Here is a 13493-nt window from a genome sequence, read left to right as displayed (position 1 = left end):
TGATCCTTTGATCATTATGTAGTGGCCTTCTTTGTCTCTTTTCACAGCCTTTGTTTTAAAGTCTATTTTATCAGATATGAGTATTGCCACTCCTGCTTTCTTTTGGTCTCTATTTGCATGGAATATCTTTTTCCAACCCTTCACTTTCAGTCTGTATGTGTCCCTTGTTTTGAGGTGGGTCTCTTGTAAGCAGCATATAGAGGGTTCTTGTTTTTGTATCCAATCGGCCAGTCTTTGCGTTTTGGTTGGGGCATTCAATCCATTTACGTTTAAGGTAATTATTGATAAGTATGATCCCGTTGCCATTTGTTTTATTATTTTGGGTTCGGGTTTATACTCCCTTTTTGTGTTTCCTGTCTAGAGAATATCCTTTAGAATTTGTTGGAGAGCTGGTTTGGTGGTGCTGAATTCTCTCAGCTTTTGCTTGTCTGTAAAGCTTTTGATTTCTCCTTCGTATTTGAATGAGATCCTTGCTGGGTATAGTAATCTGGGCTGTAGGTTATTTTCTTTCATCACTTTAAGTATGTCTTGCCATTCCCTCCTGGCCTGAAGAGTTTCTATTGAGAGATCAGCTGTTATCCTTATGGGAATCCTCTTGTGTGTTATTTGTTGTTTTTCCCTTGCTGCTTTTAATAGTTGTTCTTTGTGTTTGATCTTTGTTAATTTGATTAATATGTGTCTTGGGGTGTTTCACCTTGGGTTTATCCTATTTGGGACTCTCTGGGTTTCTTGGACTTGGGTGATTATTTCCTTCCCCATTTTAGGGAAGTTTTCAACTATTATCTCCTCAAGGATTTTCTCATGGTCTTTCTTTTTGTCTTCTTCTTCTGGGACTCCTATAATTCGAATGTTGGAGCGTTTCATATTGTCCTGGAGGTCTCTGAGATTGTCCTCATTTCTTTTAATTCGTTTTTTCTTTTTTCCTCTCTGATTCATTTATTTCTACCATTCTGTCTTCTATTTCACTAATCCTATCTTCTGCCTCCGTTATTCTATTATTTGTTGCCTCCAGAGTGTTTCTGATCTCATTTATTGCATTATTCATTGTATATTGACTCTTTTTTATTTCTTCTAGGTCCTTATTGAACCTTTCTTGCATCTTCTCAATCCTTGTCTCTAGGGTATTTATCTGTGATTCCATTTTGACTTCAAGATTTTGGATCATTTTCACTATCAATATTCGGAATTCTTTCTCAGGTAGATTCCCTATCTCTTCCTCTTTTGTCTGGTTTGGTGGGCATTTCTCCTGCTCCTTTACCTGTTGGGTATTCCTCTGTCTCTTCATCTTGGTTATATTGCTGCGTTTGGAATGGCCTTTTTATATTCTGATAATATGTGGAGTTCTCTTTATTGTGGAGCTTCCTCACTGTGGGTGGGGTTGTATCTGTGGCTTGTCCAGGTTTCCTGGTTAGGGAAGCTTGTGTTGGAGGTCTGGTGGGTGGAGCTGGGTTTCTTCTCTCTGGAGTGCAGTGGAGTGACCAGTAATGGGTTATGAGACGTCTAAAGTTTTGGAGTAACTTTAAACTGCCTGTATATTGAAGCTCAGGGGTGTGTTCCTGTGTGCTGGAGAATTTGTGTGATATGTCTTGCTCTGGAACTTGTTGGCCCTTGGGTGGAGCTTTGTTTCAGTGTAGGTTTGGAGGCATTTGATGAGCTCCTATTGCTTAATGTTCCCTGAATTCAGGAGTTCTCTGATGTTCTCAAGCTTTGGACTTAAGCCTCCTGCTTCTGGTTTTCGGTTTTATTTTTACAGTGATCTCTAGACTTCTCCATCTATACAGCACCAATGATATAGTATCTAGGCTAAAGATGAAAGGTTTCTCCACATTGAGGGGCACCCAGAGAGGTTCACTGGGTTACATGGAGAAGAGAAGAGGGAGGGGGTAGTTAGAGGTGACTGGAATGAGATGCGGTGAGATCAAAAGAGGAGAGAGCAAGCAAGCACGGAAATTGAAACTGTAATCAGAAATCTTCCAGCAAACAAAAGCCCAGGTCCAGACGGCTTCACAGCTGAATTCAACCAAAAATTTCGAGAAGAGTTAACACCTATCCTACTCAAACTCTTCCAGAAAATTGCAGAGGAAGGTAAACTTCCAAACTCATTCTATGAGGCCACCATCACCCTAATACCAAAACCTGACAAAGATACTACAAAAAAGGAAAACTACAGGCCAATATCACTGATGAACATAGATGCAAAAATCCTCAACAAAATTCTAGCAATCAGAATCCAACAACACATTAAAAAGATCGTACACCATGACCAAGTGGGCTTTATCCCAGGGATGCAAGGATTCTTCAACATCCACAAATCAATCAATGTAATTCACCACATTAACAAATTGAAAAATAAAAACCATATGATTATCTCAATAGATGCAGAGAAGGCCTTTGACAAAATTCAACATCCATTTATGATAAAAACTCTCCAGAAAGCAGGAATAGAAGGAACATACCTCAATATAATAAAAGCTATATATGACAAACCCACCGCAAACATTATCCTCAATGGTGAAAAATTGAAAGCATTTCCCCTTAAGTCAGGAACAAGACAAGGGTGCCCACTTTCACCACTACTATTCAACATAGTTCTGGAAGTTTTAGCCACAGCAATCAGAGCAGAAAAAGAAATAAAAGGAATCCAAATTGGAAAAGAAGAAGTAAAACTCTCACTGTTTGCAGATGACATGATCCTCTACATAGAAAACACTAAAGACTCTACCAGAAAATTACTAGAGCTAATTAATGAATATAGTAAAGTTGCAGGATATAAAATCAACACACAGAAATCCCTTGCTTTCGTATACACTAATAATGAGAAAGTAGAAGAAGAAATTAAGGAAACAATTTCATTCACCATTGCAACAAAAAGAATAAAATACTTAGGAATATACCTACCTAAAGAAACTAAAGACCTATATACAGAAAACTTTAAAACACTGATGAAAGAAATCAAAGAGGACACTAATAGATGGAGAAATATACCATGCTCATGGATCGGAAGAATCAATATAGTGAAAATGAGTATATTACCCAAAGCAATTTACAAATTCAATGCAATCCCTTTCAAGATACCGGTGATATTTTTCACAGAACTAGAACAAATAATTTCAAGATTTGTATGGAAATACAAAAAACCACGAATAGCCAAAGCAATCTTGAGAAAGAAGGATGGAACTGGAGGAATCAATTTGCCTGACTTCAGGCTCTACTACAAAGCCACAGTCATCAAGAGAGTATGGTATTGGCACAAAGATCAATCGAACAAAATAGAAAGCCCAGAGATAAATCCACATACATATGGACACCTTATCTTTGACAAAGGAGGCAAGAATATACAATGGAGTAAAGACAATCTCTTTAACAAGTGGTGCTGGGAAAACTGGTCAACCACTTGTAAAAGAATGAAGCTAGATCACTTTCTAACACCGCACACAAAGATAAACTCAAAATGGATTAAAGATCTAAATGTAAGACCAGAAACTATAAAACTGTTAGAGGAGAACATAGGCAAAACACTCTCTGACATAAACCACAGCAGGATCCTCTACGATCCACCTCCCAGAATTCTGGAAATAAAAGCAAAAATAAACAAATGGGATCTAATTAAAATTAAAAGCTTCTGCACAACAAAGGAAAACATAAGCAAAGTGAAAAGACAGCCTTCCGAATGGGAGAAAATAATAGCAAATGAAGCAACTGACAAACAACTAATCTCAAAAATATACAAGCAACTCCTGCAGCTCAATTCCAGAAAAATAAACGACCCAATCAAAAAATGGGCCAAAGAACTAAATAGACATTTCTCCAAAGAAGACATACGGATGGCTAACAAACACATGAAAAGATGCTCAACATCACTCATTATTAGAGAAATGCAAATCAAAACCACAATGAGGTACCACTTCACACCAGTCAGAATGTCTGCGATCCAAAAATCTGCAAGCAATAAATGCTGGAGAGGGTGTGGAGAGAAGGGAACCCTCCTACACTGTTGGTGGGAATGCAAACTAGTACAGCCACTATGGAGAACAGTGTGGAGATTCCTTAAAAAATTGCAAATAGAAATGCCTTATGACCCAGCAATCCCACTGTTGGGCATACACACAGAGGAAACCAGAATTGAAAGAAACACATGTACCCCAATGTTCATCGCAGCACTGTTTATAATAGCCAGGACATGGAAACAACCTAGATGTCCATCAGTAGATGAATGGATAAGAAAGCTGTGGTACATATACACAATGGAGTATTACTCAGCCATTAAAAAGAATACATTTGAATCAGTTCTGATGAGATGGATGAAACTGGAGCCGATTATACAGAGTGAAGTGAGCCAGAAAGAAAAACACCAATACAGTATACTAACACATATATATGGAATTTAGGAAGATGGCAATGATGACCCTGTATGCAGGACAGCAAAAGAGACACAGATGTGTATAGCGGACTTTTGGACTCAGAGGGAGAGGGAGAGGGTGTGATGATTTGGGAGAATGGCATTGAAACATGTATAATAACATGTAAGAATCGAAATACCAGTCTATGTCTGATGCAGGATATGACACGCTTGGGGCTGACGCGCGGGGATGACCCAGAGAGATGTTGTGGGGAGGGGGGTGGGAGGGGGGTTCATGTTTGGGAACGCATGTACACCTGTGGTGGATTCATGTCAATCTATGCCAAAACCAATACAGAATTGTAAAGTAAAAATTAAAAATAAATAAATAAATTTAAAAAAAAAAAAGACTTTTGTGGAAATTGTCCAGTGGAGTCCTGATGCATGATCCTCCACAGGCACCAGAGATTGGTACTCAAGGGCATCTCCTCTGTCGGTTGTACATGGCTACCTGCTTAGGTGGAGGTGCTGTTGCCATGTGGAAGGGCTAACGTTAGCTGGCTATAGCACATGGCTAATGTGCAACTGCTAGGAAAATTTCAGCAGGGCATTCCCACCAGCTCTGTTAGTTTAGAGAAAGAGTTCCAAGAGAGTGCTCAACCAATGATGGTGTCAACAGTGCAAAATGAAATCACAAAGATTAGTTCTGCCAGAAGCTCCGTTCCTGGAAAGAGTTACAACCGTTTCTTACCTCTACAATATATGCTGTAAAAATCAATAAGTGTCTCCTTCTCTTATGGAATAGGTGCTTTTCAATCTAGTATTTTTGCATTGAGTCCTGGGATGATTAAGTCAGTGCTGAAGGCCTTTAAGAGCAGATTCTTCCTTCTAGACTTTTCTGGATATTCTGCCTGTTGGTTTTTCAAAGTCAGTTTTGGTGGAGCTGGCCACTTCTTTACCAGATGTAAGGCTTGGGGTATGTGATGTAGAGCACAAACCACTTACTCCTCTAAGAAATGTTTTTTATCTTTGAATTCCTTCTCATTTGTGGACCACAGTGCCTGGGCTGGATTTTATATTTGGCAAGACTTCATCTTTGCCTTTCTTACTCTCTCAGTGCCACCCTTTTATTCTTAACTGTAGAGGCTCTGTTCATCCAGCTTTAAATTTTTCCAGAGGAAATTATGCTGTATGCAGTTGTATATTTGTTGTGTCCATTGAAGGAGATGAGTTCAGGACATTCCTACACTGCTTTTTTTTTTTTTTTTTTTTACTAGATATCCATAATTTTGATGACTTGTATGTCTTGAATGTCTCTTCATTCTTCTCTGTATCCTAACCTTTGTTAGGATATTTGTTACTATGGTGTACTGACTTGTCTTATTTGTCTCACCTTTTTTAGATAAAATAGGTCAAAGCTGAGAGTTTCCTAATAGCCAAATAAATTAGATATTGATCTGTATGGAAAGTTCTTTTCTTCCTTTACCCTAGGGACCTCAATGTTCCCACAGTGATAATCAAGTTTTTCTTTCAAGGAAGTAATTTCAAAATATTTGATTGCTCAACATTGTAAATATGCCACTTAAAACCAGATGACTTTGTAGATCACCTTTCTTAGAGTAAATGAATATTGTCTAAATTGCAAGTTTAACAAACTGAAGAAATATGAATGAAATTAAATTATACTCTATTTATTTTCACTGTTTTATCTTTCCTCTCAAAAATCAAAAGAAGGGTAAAGTAGTGCATTCAATGGCAAGAATGGCTAAATTATTAAGTAACTAGAGTTTTTATTTTCATATTTAGAGCATTATTTATTTTAATGCTTTTTGTTTAATGGCAAACTTCACAAAGTTGGAGAATGTTTCATACTAGCACATGTTATAGTATTTTCTGAAATTTATTTAAATTTCTTACCCTTCTAGTGAAGGTGTTAATGCAATATAAAAATAAAATAAATAAACTGGAGAAGGGCCAGAAGACTCCTTCACCCTTTAATATCTGCTCACCTTACTGTCCATACACTTCTTCAGGAATTACAATGGTCTTTTAATCCATCAGCTTCCTAAAAAAGATGCCTAGGCAGCAGTGTTTGGTAACAATGTGTGCATCTCAGAAGGAATTCTAGAAAAGCATAAAAGGCATAAAATTACATCAACAGATAAAATTATATCAAGGCATAAATTGTTTTAAGTACAATTAAAGGACTTAGAGTTTAATTGCAAAGTAGTGATCATGTGCTTGGCTCAGTTGTTTAAACTTACTCCAGAAAATGCTCAGTTTAATCTGGGACAATCTTTGGTTTGGGACCTTTTTTTTTTTTTCTTAACTTGCTTGTGACATCACCATTATGATAGAAAGTGAAGAGGAATTAAAAAGCCTCTTGATGAAAGTGAAAGAGGAGAGTGAAACCTGGCTTAAAACTCAAAATTCAAAAAACTAAGGCCATGACATCCAGTCCCATCACTTCATGGAAAATAGATGGGGAAACAATGGAAACAGTGATAGACTTTATTTTCTTGGGCTCCAAAATCACTGCAGATGGTCACTGCAGCCATGAAATTAAAGGATGTTTACTCCTTGGCAGGAAAGCAATGACAAACCTAGACAGCATATTAAAAAGTACAGACATTACTTCACTGACAAATGTTCATATGGTCAAACGAAGGTTTTTCCAGGAGTCATGTACAGATGTGAAAGCTGGACAATAAAATAGGTTGACTGTCAAAGAAATAATGTCTTCAAACTGTCATGCAGAGAAGACTCTTGAGAGCCCCTTGGATAGCAGGAGATCAAACCAGTTAATCCTAAAGGAAATCAACCCTGGATATTCATTGGAAGGAGTAATGCTGAAACGCAAGTAATTTAGCCACCTGATGTGAAGAGCTGACTCATTGGGAAAGACCCTGATGCTGGAAAAGATTAGGCAGGATGAGAAGAGGATGACAGAGGATGGGGTGGTTGAATGGCAACTTAATCGACATGAATTTGAGCAGACTCCAGGAAACTGTGAAAGACAGGAAAGTCTGGCATGCTGCAGTCCATGGGGTCACTAAGAGTTGGACACAACTGAGCAACTGAACAAACAAATAATGTACATTTACTTGATCATCCTAGGAATGAAAATAATAGCGTATAAATAAAGGGACAAATAAGACAATTCTATACAACATATTGCTCTGGAGAAGGAAATGGCAAACCCACTCCAATATTCTTTCTGGAGAATCCCATGGACAGAGGAGCTTGGCAGACTCCCATCTGTGGGGTTGCAAGAGTCAGACATGACTTGGCGACTAAACTACTACTACTTGATCATCCTAGGAATGAAAATAGAGTGCCATAATTTTTATGAATTGTATGCATTGAATATCTCATCATTCTTCTCCATATTCTAAGCCAGTATTTGTCAATAAGTTGTATGCTTTGATAAGTCGCTTCAGTCGTGTCCAACTCTTTGCGACCCCATTAACTGTAGCCTACCAGACGTCTCTGTCCATGGGATTCTCCAGGCAAGAAAACTGGAGTGGGTTTGCCATTTCCTTCTCCAGAGCAATATGTTGTATAGAATTTTTTTATTTGTACCTTTATTTATATGCTATTATTTTCATTTTGTTTAAGGCCCATGGTTAACTACTTAATGTAGTTCTATTTTATACCATTTCCTTTTCTTCTTTGTTCCAAAATCTTTCCATCTTAACATGAAATTTTACCCTTCAGTGTATTTATCTATAAGTTTCATATGCTAATTTGTATACATATGTATAACTAAGAGATGGCATTTGTTTATGTATTTATTTTAAATTTGTTTTGACTTCTTATGTATCTAGTTCTTTTTGGCTTGCTTGTTTTCTTACTTTGTGCATCATATAATGTTTTAAGGATTCATCCATGTTTTCATAAGTAAATCTTGTCAATTTTTTCTTACTTCTGAATAATATTCCATTTTAGATATCTACCCCATTATTTATTGTTTTCCCTAGAATAACTACCAAACTGGCTTCCAGCACTGGTGATAAATGCTCTTTATGTTTTTTTGTGTGTGTGCCCCCATGTGAGAGTTTCTTTGAAGTAAAAATATCCAAGAGTGGAATTTTAGGATTCTAGGAAGTACACATTCTTAGTTTCACTAAGGACTACCACATACTGTCCAAATTTCCATACCAATTATATTCACACCATTCTGATACTATTAGTAATTATTTATAACAATATTGCAGTCTCACATTATTTTAATTATTTCAATGAGAATATATTAATTTTAATATCAAAGCTCTGGAAAATTTTAATGTAAATATGGACCTGAGTAAGAAAATAGTCCTTGGTTTTTATTTTTTCTTTCATTTTTTATGAACTCAGTCTGTAATAGTTAAGTTCAAACTCATATTAATTTCCAGTTTTCAAGTTTATGAATTGTGCTTCTCTCTTATTTACTTGTTTGTTTTAATTTATATATTTTATGAGGTATAGTTATGCTAGTAACTTATGTTACTTAACACAATAATCTCCAGGTCCATTCATGTTGTTTGGAAGTGGCAAAATAGTATTTTTTTTTTTTTTAATGTCTGAGTAGTATTCCATTGTATATACATTTCATTGTATATACTTACCACATCTTTGCCCATTCATCTGCTGGTGGACATTAAAGTTGCTTCCATACCTTGCAATTGTAAATAATGCTTCTGTGATTATTGGTGTGCATGTATCTTTTCAAATTTGTGTGTGTGTGTGTGTTTTTTTTTTTTTTTTTTTAATGCATACCTAGGAGTGGAATTGCTAGGTCACATGGTAGTTCTGTTTTTAGTTTTTTGAGAAACTTCCATAGTGTTTTCCACATTGGCTGCACAAATTTACATTCCCAACAATAATGTGCATGGGTTTCCTTTTTTCTATATCTGTGTCAACATTTGTTACTTGTATTCTTTTTGGTGGTAGCCATTCTGAGAAAGTGAGGAAGAACTAAAGAGCCTCTTGATGAAAGTAAAAGAAGAGAATGAAAAAGTTGACTTAAAACTCATCATTCAGAAAATTAAGATCATGGCATCTGGTCCCATCACATCATGCCAAATATAGGGGGAAACAGTGGAAACAGTGACAGACTTTATTTGGGGGAGGGGGTGGGCTCCAAAATCAAAATCACTGCAGGTGGTGACTGCAGCCGTGAAATCAAAAGACAGTTGCTCCTTGGAAGAAAAGCCATGACCAACCTAGACAGCATATTAAAAAGCAGAGACATTACTTTGCCAGCAAAGGTCCATCTAGTCAAGGATGGTTTTTCCAGTGGACACGTTTGGTTGTGAGAACTGGACTATAAAGAAAGCTGAGTGCCAAAAAATTGATGCTTTTGAACTGTGGTGTTGAAGAAGACTCTTGGAGTCCTTTGAACTGCAAGGAGATCCAACTAGTCCATCCTAAAGGATATCAGTCCTAAATATTCATTGGAAGGACTGATGCTGAAGCTGAAACTCCAATACTTTAGCCACCTCATGCAAAGAACTGACTCATTTGAAGACTTTGGTGCTGGGATAGCCTGAGGGCAGGAGCAGAAGGGGATAACAGAGGATGAGATGGTTGGATGGCATCACTGACTCAATGGTCATGAGTCTGAGTAAACTCCAGGAGTTGGTGATGGACAGAGAGGCCTGGCATGCTGCAGTCCATGGGGTCACAAAGACTCAGACACAACTGAGTGACTGAACTGAACTAATTCTGACAGGTGTGAGGTGATATCTCATTGTGGTTTTTATTTGCATTTCTCTGGTCAGTGATGTTAATCATCTTTTCATGTGCCTGTTTGCATCTGTATATCTTCTTGGAAAATGTCTTGTCTTCCGCTCATTTTTTGTTTGTTTTTTTAAGTTTTTCACATATTTTGATATTAACGCCTTATCAGTCATGTCACTTGCAAATATTTTTTCCCATTCATTAGGTTGTCTTTTCATTTTGCCAATGGTCTACTTTGCTATTCAAAACTTTTAAGATTAATTAAGGACCTGAGATTTATACTTAAAAATCATACCACACAGCATGACCAGCAAAATAAACTAAATAGTTTTGCATGGGTCCATGTGGAACCTAGAGATTTCCCCAGAATATTTTATAATATCTTCTCAGGAATAAACAGAGTGATGTGGCCTATATTTATCATAAAATGCATGGGGAAAATTAATCATTTGTATAATAGAGGCTGGAACAGGTAAACGTTCTAAGGAGTTCAACAGTTATCTTGGAAACTAGTTTGATCTTAGAATTGACAGTCTGAAATCCTTCATTCTGCCTGTAAAGTGTCATGCACTGTGCTTAATTCTAAAGTAATTAAGAAAACAGGAACACAGGGCCTCAACAACAACAACAAAAAAAAAACCCTTATTTCAATCCTGATTCTACCTTTACAAACCATGAGAAAATAGATTAATTTGAGTCTCATGAATTTTTGTTTCTAAGTCTCATTTTCTTCATTTATAAAATGAATATAATAACATTTCCTAAGGATCTTATAAGGATTAGTCCTATCTAGAACAATGACTAGCAAGTAGTAAGTACTTAATAGATATTTACTTATTGTAATAAAATTCCTTACTTAAAATGCATTGAAAGAAGTTCTTTAGAAAAGGTATATATAAAACAAAATAGAATCAGATGAAACTTGAGTGATCAGGAGGCAACAGAAACCAAAATAATATTTTTCTATCAGTTACCTACTCCTTTGAGATTTATAGTCTGATACAAACTCTAGAGTCAAAAGGAATTTCAAACAGAGCTTCTGGTAATACTAGATCCATCAGTCTTATACCACTTTGAGTCTATACTATTAGATACAAAAATAAAGAGTTTAAAAGTAAACTTCAGGAGGTTATAAACATTTCAAGTTTACTAGCCAATCTAAGTTTTAATTTTTTTTTCATCATTTACAGCAGGAAATTAGCATGTCAAATCATAGAACTGGATATTAAATCTTAGTTTTCTGTACCAGTGGCAAGAAAGATACAAGGATTCTCTTGCTTTATTCTCCATTCTACTGAACTCTGCTGATTCACCTTTTATAGTCTCCTATTTTGTTGTTTTAAGATGACCTTTGGAACAGGTATTAACTATTTTTCTAAAAGACTTATGGTATAAAAAAATGCAAGAGTGTAAATAAAGGCACAATTCTTATTTAAAACAAAAAGAGTGTAAAATTGGTGTAAAGATAGACATGTAGTTGAATGGAACAAACTGACAAATTCTAAACAGATCCTTACTTCTGTAATTGATTGATTTTTTGTTATGGTAAAAGTATTATAATATGTTTACCATTTTCTTATTTTAAGTATATAATTCAGTAGCATGAAGTATACATTTACAACATTATGCAGCCAGCACAACTGCCTAGCTTTCACAGTATTTCTTTACACAAGAAAAGAAAAATATATGTCTTCCTCTAAATACTTTTCAGATACCATTGTACAGTTTCTCCTAAAGTAGATTTCTCTCCTTTGTTTTTATAATGACTAAAGCTCTTTAAATGGTCCTTAACTAAAGCAAGAACTCCTCTTAGCTCTGAAGCTTCACTTTTAAAGTGATATGGATCAGATTAGCAATTTGGTTGTTGAACTCCAGGGCATTAAGTCTTACTGTAAAACAATCTTTAATCTTGTTACCTTAAGAAGTCCTTAAGTATATAACACTATTTTTCTTTGCCAAGAAATTACTCCTTGGCTTTTTCCTATGAATCACCCTTTAAATCAAAAGTTATGAAGCTTTTGGGTTCAGTTCATTTTCACTCAGGTACTGCATATCATGTTGAGAGATGGTGAGATATTACATGACTGGCTCTTTTCATCTCTTTATTCATCAAAGCCTTTTCATAAATGACATGGAATATTAAAGAATTTTTAAAGGGAAAATCATAATTGTCTTGCAAATGTAAAATGAACATAAAGATTTTTATTTAACTCATTAACTAGTGGAAGAAGCAGCAAGATATTTAAAAAATAAATTTCAAGTGAGAATCCTAGAAGCAGACAAAAAGGTTGAAATGAATTTAATAGAAACTAATTACTTAAACCCTTTTCATGAAGATGGTGCCGAAGGCGAAGAAGGAAGCCCCTGCCCCTCCTAAAGCGGAAGCCAAAGCAAAAGCTTTGAAGGCCAAGAAGGCAGTGTTGAAAGGTGTCCACAGCCACAAGAAAAAGAAGATCCGGACGTCACCCACCTTCCAGCGGCCCAAAACACTGCGGCTTAGGAGGCAGCCCAAATATCCTCGGAAGAGCGCCCCTAGGAGAAACAAACTTGACCACTATGCCATCATCAAATTCCCCCTCACCATGAGTCAGCCATGAAGAAAATAGAAGACAACAACACACTGGTGTTCATTGTGGATGTCAAGGCCAACAAACACCAAATCAAACAGGCTGTAAAGAAGCTCTATGACATTGACGTGGCTAAGGTCAATACCCTGATCAGGCCTGACGGAGAGAAGAAGGCGTATGTTCGACTGGCTCCTGACTATGATGCTTTGGATGTTGCCAACAAAATTGGGATCATCTAAACTGAGTCCAGCTGGCTAATTCCAAATATAAAAGTTTTCACTATACAAAAAATAATAATAATAATTACTTATGGATGAGACAATTTACATCTCCATCTGACAAAATTTATTTGTGTCACTATAGACAATCATTTCATTGGTTTAACTAGTCATTTTCTACAATTTGAAGAGTTGAAAACCACCTCCAAAACAATAAAAAGTGTGAAATTTATAGAATCAGCTAATAAGGAAGTGTGCACTAGATAATACCCAGCATTCAATTTCAAAGCCTTTCATATTTTATTCTTAAATAATGTAGAAGCAGGAACAACGTGGGAAAGTTCAAGGACATTCTATTGACTATATTAAATTATTGCCATTATTCACATAATCTACAGTCAAAAAAGGGAAAACACATCTAACATTGTTTGGCCACAATGTATAGATCTTTGAGAATCTGAGTATATTCTAATTTTTCTAAAAATTTTTGAGTTCAGCATTTTTATTAGGTGTTTGTGTTTCCCCCCCAAAAAAAAACAACTTTTGTAAAAACTAAAAAAAAAAAAAAAAAATCAAAAGTTATTTTGAAGTTCTCACTCCTGATATCTGTGTTGCTTGTTCAGTCACTAAATCAAGTCCAACTCTTTG

The 13493-nt window shown here is 36.0% G+C and overlaps 1 pseudogene; it reads left to right on the top strand.

Annotated features, from left to right (window-relative positions):
- Nucleotides 1-12390: 12390 nt before the first annotated feature.
- Nucleotides 12391-12911, top strand: LOC120860255 (annotated as a pseudogene).
- Nucleotides 12912-13493: the final 582 nt, after the last annotated feature.

The sequence above is a fragment of the Oryx dammah genome, unplaced genomic scaffold, assembly GCF_014754425.2.
Source record: "Oryx dammah isolate SB20612 unplaced genomic scaffold, SCBI_Odam_1.1 HiC_scaffold_11050, whole genome shotgun sequence".
In the NCBI taxonomy this organism is placed as follows: Eukaryota; Metazoa; Chordata; class Mammalia; order Artiodactyla; family Bovidae; genus Oryx; species Oryx dammah.
This window is presented reverse-complemented; position numbering and strand designations above follow the sequence as displayed.